Source organism: Eurosta solidaginis, chromosome X (assembly GCF_040869045.1).
Source record: "Eurosta solidaginis isolate ZX-2024a chromosome X, ASM4086904v1, whole genome shotgun sequence".
NCBI lineage: Eukaryota > Metazoa > Arthropoda > Insecta > Diptera > Tephritidae > Eurosta > Eurosta solidaginis.
This window is the reverse complement of record NC_090324.1, coordinates 111,684,338-111,699,417: the sequence shown is the minus strand read 5'-3', so window position 1 is coordinate 111,699,417 and position 15,080 is coordinate 111,684,338. Positions and strand designations below refer to the sequence as shown.

The 15,080-nt window shown below is 38.1% G+C and overlaps 1 pseudogene; it reads right to left on the bottom strand.

Annotated features, from left to right (window-relative positions):
* Positions 1–275: 275 nt before the first annotated feature.
* Positions 276–13,056, bottom strand: LOC137235077 (F-actin-uncapping protein LRRC16A-like; annotated as a pseudogene).
* Positions 13,057–15,080: the final 2,024 nt, after the last annotated feature.

The following is a 15,080-nucleotide window of genomic DNA, read 5'->3' as shown; positions in this document are numbered from 1 at the left end:
CAAAAATTTCCATCATCAACCGAAGTTCTTGAACTACCATAGATAAACGTAGAGTCCGTGTCAAACTCATAAGCATACCATTTCTGAAGAAAATCTTTCTCGATATGGTTCTGATCATCTTGAGAACCGCCTCCGTACAGACATAATTCTGGTGATCGCAATCTATCTATCATATCCTGGTAAAATTTGCCATTAACTGTAGATCTATAGCGTTCAGTCTGTCGTTGTTTTGCACCTTTGCCGCGTCTACACGATGTTCTGCCTCGTTCTGGTTGCTAGTGTATTGCCACATCTAAGAACAGACCAGCTGTGGACTCGTTGCACCCCAAGCCAAGTAGCAAGTTTTTGAGCGCTTCCATGGGCAATTTACAACCAACAATATTTAAATGATTTAAACTTAGTGGAGTCGTAAAGAATTGTTTAAACGATGCGATTTTTTTTTTGCCTTTTAGTGCTAAAAGGATTATGTGAAGCATTTAAAAGTGATAAATGCGTTGCATAACCGCGTAGAAGGGCACCAAATAAATTCTCCAACGTTATATCAGTCAATGAGAGATCACAATGTTCAAGGACGGTTGGTTGTGCCAGAAAATTATGTAAATTTGTTATATGATCTTTTAGGCCGTTGCACTTAAATTAAAAAAAAAAAAAAAAACGTGAGCGAATTGGATATACTTTGATTCAACGATACTGAATGTGACATCTGACTCACATCTTTCTATGTTAGACCACAGTGAGCGAGCGCCAGCATGCAGCGACCTCGCGACACCTTGGCAATACGACCGGCTAGATGACTAGCACCGTCATCCTCAATAAAATTATGGCGCAAGTCAATCGTTCGTATTGCGAGGTTGTTATTTGTACCCACAGATGCAGCTAATTTGAGCAGAAAATAGGATCTTAAGTGTGTAGGAAGTGTTAGGTACACTTCCAAATGCAGCTCCTCCAACCACATTGAACGCTTGAGCACATGTAAGATACGTTCTAATGTCTCATTAGCGAAACGCACCCGAGGCTTTTTAGACCGCGAAAACAAAAAAATGTATTATATTCCAATGCAGACACAATGGCCATTAAGTCTTTTGGTTCCAAATGATAGAAACCACATAAATTTATCACGCGTGTATCATGTGATAAATAAATTGTATCAATGTCCCATGCGACTTCCTCTCTGTAGGGTACACCATGAAAGCGCACATACATGCATATTGTGTGCTAAAACCGCCACATGGGCCAACAATACGCGGTTCGGTGAGACGAAACTCATCCGAAAATAAGACTTCATGTTCAGGTTGCTATATATCGATCCATTTACGATGTACTCAAGAGGAACTGTTGAAAAAATGTGCTTAATCGCCTATGCCAAATAGGTGAGTATGACGTCAGAATTCGCACTAACGCTCTCCGCATCAAAGCTGGTTACAAATTGAATGTGCGCGATCGTTCGTTATAATCGAGAAGTGTGCGGATTTTTTACTTTCCACGGTATGTCCAAGTAATGAAAGTGGCATTCGATCTACAGAGGAAGAAAAAGTGGGAAAAATAAAATCCTCATTAGTTTAACGTGAAGGAAATTGTAAATGCAATTTGTTTTTCTTGCAATTCTCGAGATACAAAAAAAACAAAAGTTGAGACTCCACCAAAATGATAGCTCCATCTCCAGGATCTCCACACCATCCACCTGACAAAGAAAAGAAAATGAACAGTATCAACCAACCTAGTACATGTTTAATTATAAATTAAATTATCAATTATCTTACCATTGATTTGTTCGCAAAGACCACCAAAACCAAACTTCGTACTACGGCCACGCGCCGTAGTAAAAGAACATACCAACGGGAAAAATCGTTCGATTTTAGTCCCGTTTGCTTCAATTCTGTGGAATTTACATTATATACATAAGTATGTATAAATGTTCGCGAGCATTTTTTTTTCGTTTTTGCTTTGCAGCAGGTATGCTTATACCAGTGCGTGGACGTTAAATAATGAAAATGTTGGTAGTGGTAGATTTTACCAATGTACCAAAAATACTGCCACAAAATACCGATTTCGGCATGTTATTCGAAAAATTACTCGCACAACAAAAGGAGATGTCAATAGCGCCAATTATTATTTGCGTGCTCATTTACTTCACTTATTTCGTAAACAAATTTATTTCTTTTTTCAATTTGTGCACAACTTTGTTCAAATTTGGTGGGGCTGGTTAGTGTAACCGCCTAATGTTAGTTGGTTGTGCTCAGCAATTAAATACGTTTACCAAATGATCGCAGTCTTTGTTTTTCAATGCGAAAATACTGTTTTCAACAACAAACATCACAAACAGTCATTATAAGGGTTCGGTAAAAAACAATCCGAGTCCTGAAATTAAAGAGTCCCGAAAAGAATATGTCACGAAATTGGAAAAAGCCAACTGTTTCTACTGGCTTAGTGTGCTATTGCCCCTGTGACCTAGTTTGTTTTTCAAGGACAAGCAAATACATATATGTATATATATTCGCACGCCACAAAATCACCATACCAGCTATCAGCTGACCAATAAATACACGACATTTAGCATAATGATACGTGCAGATAGAACGCGTCGTGGAGAACGCATCGCCAATCTGCCAATTCATGTCAGGTTATGGTAAATAACGCATCTCCGCTTGGTAACAATTGAATTTAATATCCCGGGTTGAACCATCCACGTCATATAAGCACAGGCAGCTGGTGGACTTTCGAATTTAATCACGATTTTCGCTATTCGTCATGAGCTGTCGCACAAAATTAAATGCATAACTTCGTCGGCCTCTACGCTCCACTTAAACTCGCTCTATTCATCTATTTTAACACACGTTTGTTAATCAAATAACACTCTTTTCACACGCAATAATGAAATATCTACTGCCTAACTTAAATACGCAATGATCTGGGTGGGTGGCTTAGAATCACGTCCGTTCCAACCTCCCACGCTTATCACGAAAACAAGTAATTTTGCGCAGGTGGCATGGAATCACGGCCGTTTCGACAGCACTAATAATCGTCACCCAACCAACCTCACGGCCACTCGCCCTGGCACCTAAAAAGATGCCACACCTCCTCCAACAAAAAAAATCAGTCGCCCCGAGCGACACGATACATTAGACGCTGGAACGGAGATCTCGGCCTCTTCGTCCAGCCCAGAAAAACCTAAACAAAAAAAATGCGAGTCTGGAATGGAGACTTCGGCCTCTTCGTCCAACCAAACAAAAAAATGCGAATCTGGAACGGAGACCTCGGCCTCTCCATCCAACAAAAAGAAAAAAAGATATAAATTTTGCCAGGCTGTAACGGAGACCTCGGCCTCTTCGTTCAGCACTATTGACCTTCTACGCCATATCAATTTATGGATTCTATATATATCTAAGAAATATGTATAATCAAAGGCAAGAAATATTTACTTTCCTCCCCTTCTAATACTTTTTTTCATCTTAGCTTAGGTGGCATACTGCGCAAGTCGGGCAGGACTCCCGGCCACCCGCGACGCTGGCGAAATACGCGATTTAGGTTAAGTTTAGATTTAATGCAAATGTTTTTTCTCTTTGCTTGTCAGCGGTCGGAGATCGGTGGGGGTAAAAACGATGTTGCGTATCGCAAGGGGGGGCGGCATGTTTAGGCAGGATGCATAACTTTTCCGCATCTGAATGCGAGCCCCCTAATGCAACTCTGCGATTCGATACTCGACTTTAACTTATAGCCATCCACACCATCACCGCCACATGCATGTGCATGCATTCACATGCACGTGTATGTGTGCTTTTTGTCAGCACTCATGCATACGCATGTCCGAGTTAATGTGTGGGTGCCTTTCCCCTCCAAAACGGAGGGTTTTGCGGGTCAACGGTTGGCGCTTTCTATACAACCGTCCTCTTGGATTTCAACAGCCTTACAATACGCATCTGCCGCCAGCTATCTTTACCGTTTTTCAACAATACTTTCAGGTAATATTGTAACCAACCAATTTATACATTTACCCAATAAATCACATATCTTATAACGAGGAATCTCGTCTTCTCTTATTTTATTTCAACCCGCTCATTCCCATCGAGATCGACCCCGGTGCGCCCAACGACTCACGAGCAGACGCACCCCGGCCTTGTACTAGATTGGTATACAAAACCCACCTCTTCGGACTTATCAGCCCAACCATTCAAATATAAGGTTAACACGGCCAAAAACCTTACCATAAAGTGCTGAAAATCAGCCATGAAAAATTCTGGGATGTCAACATTAACAAAATCACCAAAATATTGAGAAAAAACAATTACCAATACGGTCTTATACAAAATTTAATTGAACAAAAGAAAACTCAAATAAAATATGAAATTAACAACAAACCAACAGCTAACATAAATGTCCAACCAAAACAGTATTACAGCGAAACATACATTCCTAGGTTAACAGGCAGCATAGAAAAAAGTATACTAAAAACCAACAAGAATATATGCTTCGCCTACGAATCTAACCAAACTTTGTCTACTATTTTCACGAAAACAAAAAGCCCAATTCCAACTACACAACAAAATAACATTGTGCACGAAATAGCATGTAAAGGAGATGATAACCAAACATGCAATAAAATATACATAGGTACCACAAAACGCGCATTAGGCGTTCGTCTAAAAGAATGCGGCACGGATATAAGGAAAAGCAAAAATAGCAAGGAATTATCGTAACATACCACAGCAACCGGTCATACATCTGATCTCCACAACGCGAAAATCATAGACAAAAAGAAACGCCAAAAGGTTAGATTCACAATAGTGAGTTTAAGGATACTACAAAACAGAAACAGAACAGGAAACCGAAAAGAAGACACAGATGACGTTTCTTCGGCTTATCTGTTATGTATAGGAAACAACTTACATACAAACAAACATACATGGGTCAAAGTCCAAATAAACAACCATATTTGACAAGTGTACCCAAACAAACGGGTATCAGCATAATTTTTAAAATAAATTAATTTAAGTTAAAATACATTGATGACGACGTTTAGTGCAATATGTAAGATAGACATATTAACGTATACAAAAATTGTAAGTGCTCGATATATAATTGTGATATTAATTAGTAAGGTTTATATATATTTAATTACAAATTATAATTTCTTCTTTTACATGTTATAATGTTGTTGTTGATTGAAATTGGAAAAATAATTGAAATAAATGCAGTTCACCCCTGAGGATGCTAAGATGATTAGCGAAACGTCGGGTTGTACTAGTGGAGTCTTTTGACTTGCACTACAGCACATATTGGTCAAGTAAAGCCAAAAACAAAGAGGAACGCGAAACTTTTAGATACACAATAGAGAGTTTAAGGATACTACAAAACAGAAACAGAACAGTAAACAGAAAAGAAGACACAGATGAAATTTCTTCTGCTTATCTGTTACGCATATGAAACAACTTACATACAAACACATACATGGATCAAAGTCCAACTAAACAACCATATTTCACAAGTGTACCCAAACAAACGGGTATCAGCATAATTTTTAAAATAAATTAATTTAAATTAAAATACATTGATTACGACGTTTAATGCAATATGTGAGATGGACACATTAACATATACAAAAATTGTAAGTGCTCGATATATAATTGTGATATAAATTAGTAAGGTTTATATATATTTAATTCCAAATTATGATTTTTTCTTTTACATGTTATAATGTTGTTGTTGGTTGAAATTGGAAAAATAATTGAAATAAATGCAGTTCACCCCTGAGGATGCTAAGATAATTAGCGAAACGTCGGGTTGTACTAGTGAAGTTTTTTGACTTGCACTATAGCACATATTAGTCAAGTAAAGCCTATTTTTATTTATTAATTTTAAAAATTTTATCTCTGTCCGGAGATATTTGCAGTTGAAGTTGGGGATTTTCATGTGGATGTTGTAATGTTGTTGTACCCACAAAAAAAAATCGTACATTATTGTTTTGCGCGGATATAGTTGTTGTTTCCAAACCGGTGTTGAACCCACTCAGGGTAGCTTTTAATAAGCGCGGCCGAAGGCCACCAATGCAGAAAGGTGTTCTCCGTAAAAATACTATGCATTCCACCCCCGTTTCGGAGGGACCCACGGATCATTTTTCGGTTTTTCGTTAATATTTTTGAATGAGCTAAAAATTTTAATATCCGCCTTCGGAGTATTAAACAAGACGCGTCGTTTGACACCTCTCGATATTTTTGGTAGCGTATTAGCAGTCGACCCCTCAACTAGACTTTTACCACAATCAGTTTTAATTATTTTTTTCTAAGTATCTTTTTTAAAATTCAACTTGCTATGATTACATAATTACTAACATAACTTTTTGATGGTAGCCCAATCCCTGATCTACCTCAACGTTGCTTCTTATTCATATGTGATCCGTGACCTACTTTTAGTTGCCATATGTATCAATGCAGCGACATTATGCAATGTATACATATTGTAACGAATTTACTTGCAAACCCTCTTATTTGCAACCCTCTGCTAAGTTCGAATCACTAAACTATTGAATAAATAACTCCAATATTTAATAACGCAAAATGGCCTTTATTAAAGTACTTCACAATAACACTCAAACTTTGCAACGAATAGCTTGCTTAATAACCAAACTGATTAATAGCTCTAATGAAACGCACTTTGAAAATAATACTGCTCTTGCTCGCTAGATAGCGTCTTAATCGAAAGTAAATTCCAACGCCACTACATTTGCTGCCTTATATACTCTCTGATTTCAACGTTCGCATCTTCTACGCGCTTCCACAATCTACTAGTTGCCATTAGCTTTCAAACTTCTCAGCTGTTACTACAATTGCACGATTTTTTAGCTTTTCTCATTGCATACTTTCAGGAGTATCTCAGATATATGCATGTGTTTGTGCATTGACTCTCCGCTGCTCGTATACGTACATGGTAAATATGTGTAGACGCAATTATTGTTTCGTTTATGTAGATACATAATGATTGAATTATTGATGTGAATTCGCGTCACTGCTTAGCATCGGCTTAGAGATAGCAGCACCCCTTAGTTTTGCTAATATTCGTAACACTGCCCTCCACCTAAGTTTGATCGTCCCTATCAGACAAATCTCTCGATCTAAACGCTGCAAGCATCGCCAAATGTACCACTCTTCTATTTCGTGATTTACCAATTGCTTGTATGCGGTAGATGACGTCACTGATCGTCTTCACAACTCTGTACGGGCCTTCCCAACTGCACCGGTATTTGGATGGAACACCTCTCCGCCGGTGAGGGTTGTATAGCAGTACCAAATCTCTCTCCCGGAAACCTTCCAAATTATTTTCCTTGTCGTACCTGTGTTTCATCTTACTACTCATTATCCTGGATCGTTCCCTCGCACTTTGTTGCTTGGCCAATGAACTACTTCGTAGAGCTTGCGCTTGACGGTTTGGCTTCGCATAATCAGTATCGTTCCCACGTTTCACAACAGTAGTGCGCTCCGGCTTGAAACTGCCCTCGCATTCTTTCTCGGAAGTTCGTTGCTTCGTTTTGCTGCGTCTTTTAGGTTTTGTCAATGCCAGTGTTTCTCTCGCAGGTACTTTTGATTTTGCTTTATTTGGCCCATTCGACCTATTAACCTTTGCCTTTGACTTCCGTTGTTTTTGTCGAGTCTTCTCAACCAGTACTCGATTACTACTGAAACCTTTCTCCAACTAGAAGTTAAGTGGTATATCCTGGTTCTCATAACGCATCACCATTTTCTGCATATCGATCTTGATGTCATGGTCAACCAAGAAATCCACTCCAAATATGACTTCTTCAACGATCTTCGCCACAACGAATTTGTGTAGAACCGTGACCTTTCCAATCAAGACTTCACATATCACTTCTCCCTGAACTTGGTTATACTCGCCAGTGACCGTACGCAACCTTGCTCCAGGTAACGGTTTTACTCTCCTGTTGACCAAGTCAGATCGGATCAAGGAATGAGATGCGCCCGTATCTACAGTCAGTACACGTTCTTTACCATCCACATTCCCTCTGACGGTAAGACTGCTCGATTTTCTACCAATTTGCAACACAGATAGCACAGGGCATTCAATAGCTGGATCTAGCTCTCGATCTATACCTCTTACTCGCTCTTGCTCATCTCCTCCAGCTTTGCGTTTACGGCTACCCACATTGCTGGAACTATTAGTACCAAGATCGCAATGACGTGCAATGTGACCGGACTTCCCGCATTTGAAGCATTTGATAACTGTTTCACTCCGCTTTTGCGATCCTTTCAGCGCCTCCAATATTGCGTCTATCCACTCTGGCCTTTCTACTTCCACACGGCGTGCTTTGAAAACTGGTTTACACAGAAGCGACGCTGTTTCCTGAATCAGAGCTTGTGACACCGTTTCTGCGAATGCTGGCTTTGGGTTTGCGTATGTAGCTTGCTTTTTTTCGGCGTCCCGTATTCCATTTATAAAGCTCTGAATCCTTTACCCTTTCAGTGTATTCCACGGGTGCGTCCGCATTTGCTAAATGTGCTAGCCTTTCAATATCGGACGCAAACTCCTGCAATGCTTCACCAGGCCTCTGGAAGTGGTTCAGCAACTCCATTTGGTATATCTCTCTCCAATGCTCAGTTCCGTATCGTCTCTCTAGAGCGCCCATCAATGCTTCATAACAGTTCCGTTCTCCCTCTGGAATGGTTTGTAAGATCTCAGCTGCAGGCCCTTTCAACGCCATGAACAGTGCAGCAACTTTATCTTCCGCGTTCCAGTTGTTCACTGCTGCGGTTTTCTCAAACTGTAGCTTGAAGACCCGGAAAGAAACAGAACCGCCAAAGGATGGTGTTTTTACCTTTGGATTACTCGCTGAAACAGCTGGGCGACTTAGTTGTAATTGCTCCATACGACTTTTGCATCCTGCGCTTCCAGTTTTGATGATACCCTTGCTTCCTGTTCTGACAGTTGCGAAGATATGCGAGATTCTTGTGCTTTCAACTGCTCAGCCATATATGTCTTCTGTTTTTCTAAATATGTTTCCATCTTAGATGTAATCTATGTCGACTGTGATTCCAGTTGTTTTTCCATTTTGGATGTTGAACGTGTCTCCTGTGATTCCAGTTGGGATGACATGTTGGTGGATATTTGTGATGACATTTCTGTTATACGTGCCTCTTGCGCTTCCAGTTGGGATGCTAATTGCGACGACATTGATGCTACTGTCGATGTTTCTGCAGATATTGCAGCCAATATCATGTTCAAATCTGTGCTGGAAACCGTCTGCAATGTTTCGTTTTTATATTCAATTTTTGTTGTCTCCTCGCCATCAAGATGAAAGACATACTCTTCCAAGTTAATTCCCTCTAATTCCATTGCCTCTCGTAGTCGTGCCTGAAGGTCGAGTTTATTGCCGGTTGTATTCAATCCACGGCTGTCCAACTTCTTCTTCAATTGCTGGATCTTCAATTCACTGAACTTTGCCATGTCCTTGTTGTCCTCTGGAATTTATTCAACGATTCCTTTTCTGACACCAATTTTAACGAATTTACTTGCAAAACCTCTTATTTGCAACCCTCTGCTAAGTTCGAATCACTAAACTGTTGAATAAATAATTCCAATATTTAATAACGCAAAATGGCCTTTATTAAAGTACTTCACAATAACACTCAAACTATGCAACGAATAGCTTGCTTAGTAACCAAACTGATTTGTAGCTCAAATGAAACTCACTTTCAAAATAATAATGCTCTTGCTCGCTAGATAGCGTCTTAATCGAAAATGAATTCCAGCGCCACTAAATTTGCTGCCTTATATACTCTTTGATTTCAACGTTCCCATCTTCTAGGCGCTTCCAGAATCTACTAGTTGCCATTAGCTCTCAAACTTCTCAGCTGTAACTACAATTGCACGATTTTATAGCTTTTCTCATTTCATACTTTCAGGAGTATCTCAGATATATGCATGTGTTTGTGCATTGACTCTCCGCTGCTCGTATACGTACATTGTACATATGTGTAGACGCAATTATTGTTTCGTTTATGTAGATACATAATGATTGAATTATTGATGTGAATTCGCGTCACTGCTTAGCATCGGCTTAGAGATAGCACTTAATTTTGCTAATATTCGTAACAATATGTATACAAACGAAGATCAAAAATAAAAAAAAGAATAAAGAAAAGCTCAGCTATTTTGATCTATATGTGGAGAAGTATGTAGTATCACTCCTGAGAAAAATTCCAATGCCGTAGTGTCCAAAGAAAAGTTAACAAAAAAATAAGATAATTAATTTTAACAAAAAAAACTTTGTTACAGATTTTTAAAGTTGAAAGCTTGTAGCTATATATATACAGAAAGTAATGGGAATCCAAATTATATCTGTTAAGCCACACAAACTGTGGTTTTGAAACTAAAAATTGGCTTTTTAGAATCATGAATACAAAAAAAATTGAAAAGTTACGTTTTACGAGATTTCACTGTATTTCGCTTTTATATCACACACAAATAGATTAATTTGGAAAATTATGGAAAAGTTAAATATTTTTTTTTTTTTTCAAAAAACTGTTACCGACAACGTTTTTAGAGGGCATTATTGGGCCGCAATACATGAAAATTTTACAATGAAATGAAATTTTTTTTTTGTAGGTCATGAAAAAACATTAAAAATCAAAGTTGAAAAAGTCAAAAAAATTAAATTTCGCAGGCTCGAAAATTATTTTTTGGGTATTCGTGAGGAAAAATCCAATGCGCAATATCGGTTAATAAATCGACCCAGTCTAGTATACATACTTTTTGTTGTAAAATTTGATTTGTTAACTCAAATTACATTTTAATCAAATGTATTTGAAACAAATGTTTTTTACTGTTTTTTAGGTAAATAAAATAAATGTAAGGCGCGATAACCTCCGAAGAGATTGTAGGCCGAGCTTCTCTTCCAATTTGCGTCGTGCTGCTTTTTAATTTTTCCGACAAATTGGCGGGACGGTTCCTACTTCTTTTATGCCGACTCCGAACGCCAGCTGCAAGGCAGATGAGTTTTCACTGAGAGCTTTTCATGGCAGAAATACACTCGGAGTGCTTGCCAAACACCGCCGAGGAGCGAACCCGCTTAGAAAAATTTTCTTTTAATTTAAAAAAACTTGTTCCAAAAATTTTGATGTTTCTTTTCCCATGGCGTGAACCCAGTATCATCGGTGTGGTAGGCGGAGCACGCTACCATACAGATACAGATCAAATTACTTAAGGTAGGTGTATGAAAAATGAAAAGTGTAGATTCAAATTTATGGTAAGTATTGTTTGTTAAGGTAAGTATTAGTCGAAAGATTATCGAAATAAAAATTTAGGTAAGTATTAATCGAAAGATTATCGAAATAAAAATTGAGTTTATTAAAATTTTTTTTAATCACAGCTCTTATATAGTTTATTGAGGTATGTATATTAATGTATGGTAGTGGTATTAGGTGATTATCGAATCACGTTTTCGTAAACAAAAACTTAATAGTTTAAAGGGGTCATCTGCATTGACAGTGCGCATGATTTCCTCGAAGTCATCAAAGAAGTGATCCTGTCAAACTAGGCTTGGTTTTAATGCTGAAACTGGAACTTATTTCCACAAAACGTGATGACGAACTGGAACATGCTTATGGCCATGCCAGTTGTAGTGGCGTCTTACCAAATTTTATGTTTCTTCCGGTATATCTTGTCGTTGAAGATTGGATAAAGTAACACTGGAAGAAGTTTTCACTTCTTGATTTTAACAAATTTTCCATCGACTTTTGCGTATTAAAAATTAATGAATTTTGCTGCTTAGTTGAGAGTTTAATGAAACTGATGTAATTACTTAAAAATGTTACAATAACTTTAAATTAAATAACACATTATAAAAAGCACGTTAATATCTTTGCTGGTGCAATTTGAAGAGGAAGGCTCTGCCCATTCTGATTGACAGATCACTTTCCATCCGGGATAAAAGACATATCCGCCATATGATAATGACGTTTGGTGTATAACAGTTTGAAAATTGTAGTAGATTTTATTTATACTTACTGTATAAGGTAAGTTCCATAGAAACAAGAAAGCGTAAAAGACGTTTAATTTCAAACTGCCTTAAATCTCAGAAGCATTCATTACAAACTGGATAATGGGATATTTTTTAATAGGAGCATTAGACTGAAAATAGAATGCTAACTATACGTTTATCCTTAGCATGAAATGTATCTATTGGCCTACCTTGAAGATCTTCTAACAAATAATAAGAATTGCCAATTTTTTCTTTAATTCTCACTTTTAGAAAAGGAAAGGTGGACTGAGTTTAGCGCTGATATTTTTTTCGAAATTGCTCTGAGCAAAGTTCCGTCGGAAAACTGCTTGACCTATTCGGAAAGATACGGGTTTAGACCGCAGATTATATTGTCTGCTATTTTGCTCGTAAGCTTTGGTCAAATTTTGTCTCAATTTCGTCCTGATCAGGGCAAGACCGTCATCGCGTGACAACCTAACAGTTGGATCATCTAATTTCTGAAGGTTTCTCAGAAGTTCATATGATGATGCGTGGGTTATCATATCGAAACCGAATATAGCATGATATGGGGAACAGCTCAATGCTTGGTGAAGGGAGTTTCTAAGTGCACAACTGATGGAATTTATATTTACATCCCACTCACGATGATCACTTTTCATATATGCTCGTATGGCAGCTATTAAAGAACGATTCACACGCTCAGAATCATTTGATTGGGGTGAATACAAAGCAATAAAAACATGTTTTATCCCGTATTTTGTTAGAAAAGCTTCAAAATCGTTAGCTTTAAATTTGGAGCCATTATTACTGACGATAACTTCAGGCACACCGTATACTAGAAAAATTGGGTTTTTCAGAAATCGAACTATTAGGTTCGTGGAAAACTTGTTTAGTCGACAAAGCCAATGAAACTTTGACATGCGATACATTACGATAAGCAACCCAATATGACCTGACTTGCTCCTAGGGTAAGGTCCTAAAAGATCTACATATAGCCGTTGAAAGGACCTATCAGAAATCGTTTGATTACCCATTGGCGGTCGTAAAGTCACGTTTGGCGCTTTCGTCATTTTACGAGTATCACATTTTTTACATATTCTTTGACGTCTTTTACCATTCCTGGCCAATAGAAATTCCTACGAAGTAAATCTAGAGTTTTAGCGATTCCACCATGAGCTGCAATCATGTAATCATGTGTCATGCACAGTTAATCACTCAGCAGTTCTAGAGGAATCCAAAGCTTCAACGGATTTTGTTCCGTATCATCGATACCATCATAATGCTGAGTCCGAATATAAACATATTTATCAACAATATTTATATCTGGATACTTTTCCGAGTTTTGCCGAATTTTTTCTTTCAACTCAGCATAATCTTTATCATCAAAATATGAAGAATCAAGATCAATTTGTGGCCCCATTTCTAATACGTTCACTTCTTCGTGCATTCTAGAAAGGGTATCTGGTATATTATCTTTGCTTTTCCTGTGGCTGATAGTAAATTTAAAGCTTTGCAACTTTAAAACCTACCTAGCTTATCGACCATTTAGCTTCGGTTGCCGCATTAGCCACAGTAGACTCGAGTGGTTGGTTGTTATCTCGAATTCTTGCAACTCTAGATAACACCGGAAGCGTTCTATTGCTTGAATGGCAGCTAGACATTCACGCTCCGTCACACTGTAGTTACGCCGTTGTTGTTCAACTGAACTAGGACAGCGCCAATGCCAAAGTCGCAAGCGTCACAATGCACCAAAAATATTTTCTCGAAATTTGGGTTTTGCAACACAGGAACAGTAGTTTGTAGCAGCTTTATTTTTTCGAAAGCAACTTGCGCAGCCTCTGTCCACCGGAATTCCTTTTCAGTTGAAAGAACTTCCGTAATCGGGAAAGTAACTTACGCGAATATTTCAATGAATCGCCTATACCATCCGGCGAGTCCGGGAAAACCGCGTACTTGCTTAAGTGATTTGGGAGTTGGCCAATTAAGATTTTTCTCAGCCTTCTCCGGATCAGTCGCAAAAGCGCCAAGGCCTATAACATAGCCAAGATATTTAATTTTTTAACACAAAATTGAATTTTTCTAATATTTATTGTTAAATTTGCTTTACGGAATTGATCAGCAAATCCTACCAAAACTGAAAATGTGATTCGAAGGTGTCAGACACTGTGCAAAGGTCCCTAGGTATCCGAAGACGCAATTTTTTGAATCTGGTGGGATAATCTCATCCATTAATCTACGCATAGTTTTAGCGGCGTTGCACAAACCGAATAGCATTACTACGAACTGATACAAGGGCCGACCCGGTACTGTGAAAGCCGTTAGCTCCTTAGATCGTTTTGTAAGTGCAATTTGCCAGTAAGCATTTTTAAGTCAATTTTAGATATAATATGTGCCCTTGGCAACCGTGCAAATATACCTTCTGTTAATGGAAGTGGATAAGCATCTTTTTGGGTGACTTCATTGATTTTTCTCGCATCGAGACATAAGCGAACTTTATTTGGCTTAATGACCATGCGCACTGGTGAGCTCCAGGTACTATTGGATTTCTCAATGACGCCTAAATTCAAAATTCTATCTACCTCCTTATACATGAGTTTTTCCTCTGCTGGTGAAACAAGATAAAAACGTGGTTTAACTGGTTTTCCGTCACCAACGTTTATATCGTGCGTAAGTAAACTAGTTCAGCCTAAACCTTGCTTTTCGAAATCAGGAAATAGAGCTTTTACCGCTTCGAGCTGTCGACTTAGACCCTCGGTCAACAGACACGACGCATAAATAAAAACCAAATATTTTATATCTTTCAATAAATATATTTGTTCAATGATTAATCGATATTTCGACCTCAATCTGAGATCATCCTCATCCTGATCGACACAGCTAAGAGTTCCTGAGGATGATCTCAGATTGAGGTCGAAATATCGATTAATCATTAAACAAATATATTTATTGGAAGATATAAAATATTTGGTTTTTATTTATGCGTGGCCTTGAGCTCGAAAAATTTAATAATGCAATATTTTATAAAAAAAAAAATACGCTAGGTTGTCCATGGATCGAGATATTAGCAAAATTAATTTAAATTTGGGAATTTTTC